Here is a 3,408-nt window from a genome sequence, read left to right as displayed (position 1 = left end):
AACAAGATATGAAAAAGCCTACTATTGTCTTAAAACAGATTTAAATCTTTCATTGGTGGTTCAAATGAGCCAAAATTTTATGTGCAGTATAGAAGGCCCATTCAACACATTTTTACCCAGAAACTGTTGCCAGAAAAAAGAGTTACATGCAAAATCCATTATTTGTTTCCTTCTCTGTTTAATTGTAAGTGAAAAATAACCCCAAGAATGGGTTCATTTATTGAAAACCTGTGAAACAATTTTATAGTAACTAACGGCCAATATGTATGAAAATTCCTTCATAAAGGATTTTAATCACATCAAACACTTCAAGCAGTTGTGAATTCCTGTTCTGATTAAAACCTTAGCTTGGCAGCTTGGAGTTCCCTTAATTTTCTTCCAGCAAACCATTCATTGCACAAATTCAAGGATTAATATGTCGTCAGTTCATTAGACGTTGTGTGCACACGGCGTCTAGTAGATATGCATTGTAACACCGCAGCGTCGCATTTCGTCCATATTTTGTGTATTTAAATATATTCATTATAAACGTTACTTTTATTTGTTTTGTCACTTTCATATTGTTTCAGGTAAAGATATGACGAAATAAACATTAAAGTGCAATATTTTTGTGATCTTATATAATTCTGACTTTTTTATTTTAAAAAAATGAATATGCTTAAACCAAGGATGTTTTTCGAATAAATTTTTTTATGGAACCAAGCAGCAGCAGTAGCAGCAGAGATATAAAAACGATGATATTATAATAAATGTAAACTTATAGACATACAGAAAAAGACGTCTATACGGACGGACGAACCGGGGATTGGACTGAGTGAATGACAAAAAATATTAAAATTGAGTTTTGCTTTTGACAAAAGCTTTTCATATAACTGCATCTAGAAGTTTGAATGTTTTTCTGTGTTCTTGTTAACTATAGAGGTTTGGTTCTATCGTTCATTTTTACGGGGGATGAATGGGGGCTTTTGACAGCGTAGTCATATTTGAGAGAGAGAGCTATATATGAGAGGGGGATATGACTCGGTCGCTTAATCCTTAGGCCATGCTAAAAAGGCAGTGATGGTTTGGCAACAAATATAACAAGTAAAATATTATTACTAAACTGCGTCCGCTTTGCCGCTTTATATTTCTTTCTTTCTTATACATGAAAATCTTTTCCATCAACACCGTTTATCTTTTTTAAAGATATTTCTTGTTACTTGCTATATTAACATATTGTCACGTTGTAGGGTCTCCCTGATTATGCTAAATTACGATGAGGAAAGTTTTCGGCGTGATAGAATCGTTAAAAGGCTAGATAACGTAAAAAACGGTTCTGTGGGTTGAGATCCGTTATGGTTTCCTACAAAACCGTGTATCCCCGTATCGGGTCAGTTACTAACCCTGTAACTTTTAGTTTATTTTCTCAAAGATGATATTGTAATTATTGAACATCATCAATATACAGGAATAAATATGTGGAAAAATTTGTGGAAAAAAATGACGATAGTGCGCGGCTCAAATATTTTGAACTACAAAACTATGGTCAAAGATATTTGTCGGAAATTGTCAAGATTGAAGAAGAAATGGAAGCGTTGGAGTGGCAACAATGTGAAATATAACAGATATTGTAATTCAAGGACAGATAACTCTGGACATATTGGTTAGGGTATGTGAATGCTAGAGTGGTAACAAGCTAAATTTGGACGGACAGACAGACAGGCGCATACTCAGATGAGCTAAAATTAACACACAATAACACATCATAATAACTAGTCAAAATTAACGAAAATTATATAAACTTTAAAACATGGACGTTATGCGGCAGGGCCATGTCTTTTGCCGCAAAATGTACGTCACATAAATGTGGACGATATGCGCCGCAAAACGTCCATATACGTACGTTTTGCGGTACGGACGTTTTGCGGTGTAACAATGCATTCGTATATTCATAAATGAGGACAATTTCAGTCTTGTTTTTTTGTATTTTTTTTTTTTTGTTTTAACAAAATCACACTGTTTTTCATTTTTTCTAATAAGAATAGCTTTTATGATGTACAGCATGTCACCGAGGCCTAAGGAATTAAAAAAACGGTTAACTGAAGTGTTAGTGCCATCTTTATATATCATATTCTAACTTTTTTTACGTAATAAATAACGTGCCAATGAGCCAGTCTATATTCTAATGACGGGAACCAAATTCGGACAGGGAACAAGGGGTTTGACTAAAATACACAATGGATTTTTTCGGCATTTCAAATATTTTACAAAACAGGCAAAACGTGTGCTTATTCATGAAAATAATTAACATTTAAGATATAAAACTAATAAACTGATAAAAATGTACGTTTATTTTACGATGTAGCACACATATTTGCATTAGTTTATTTTCAAGGATTCTGTTCTCTTTTGCCTGGATTTTTTTATTACATTTAGTGATTGTATACGTAAATTCCAGGCAAATAAAAATTTTGCGTTTTATCAATTGGTTTAATATTTTATTAACAAGTAAACAATACGTAACTAAGAATTTATTATATTTAAAAATTTATTCATAACTATTATTTGCTATTACACTTTGTTAAACAACAGAACAGTTCCTGGAGAGGAATTGATATAAGTATTGTTTTACTTGTTTCCCAATCCAGTCTGAATTACATTGTTGTGCAATGTGTGTAAATGTCATTTATGTACAGTTTAGTAAATAAATAATGTTTAAACTAAATAACAGAACAGTTCGTCTCCGAAATCATTCGAATATTATGCAATTCGCATATAAATGGGCATATTCACGGCGCAACGAAGATATATTTCTTTACTTTGTCTTGAATTTATTTTAAGTTTACCAATCAGTTCATTATTTGTTTGGGTCTACAAACTGGTAGCGAAATTTCAGACCCTGATATGCTTAATAGCAAAATCCGAAAGAAGTCCGAACTCATCGAAGGGGTTTCTTACCTTTATAAATACACTAACGACGGAAAATTGGGGGTGAGCACTTCGTAAAGATTGTTAAATGACAGGCACATTCATTTTCAAGCCTTCTCGGAGGAGGAAAAAAATAGTTCCTGATCGGTCGTAGAATTTTTCTAATTGTGTATAACTCTTTACAGATATACATGCGTATATTAAGCTACATGATTATTTACATCTGTGTTAAACAACAGGTTTACCGTCAACAAAATATTTCGAAATAAATTAGGGTTACAAATCGTAATTTAGAATAATCTGGTTTTCTTCAAACCGTTATCTTATGACTTTCCTGTGGTCAAAGGGTTACACGCTCGATTAGGAAGCGAGAGGTTCTAATTGTTTAAACCAAGTAAACATTGAATTGAATATCAGTGTTGCAATTAGCCTTATAGCCAGTTTACCACAGTTATAACACTGGAAACAGCTTTGATGGCACTATACAAAAACACATTGGTT

Source organism: Ruditapes philippinarum, unplaced genomic scaffold (assembly GCF_026571515.1).
Source record: "Ruditapes philippinarum isolate M1 unplaced genomic scaffold, ASM2657151v2 ctg13560_1_1_1_1, whole genome shotgun sequence".
NCBI classification, from domain to species: Eukaryota; Metazoa; Mollusca; class Bivalvia; order Venerida; family Veneridae; genus Ruditapes; species Ruditapes philippinarum.
This window is presented reverse-complemented; position numbering follows the sequence as displayed.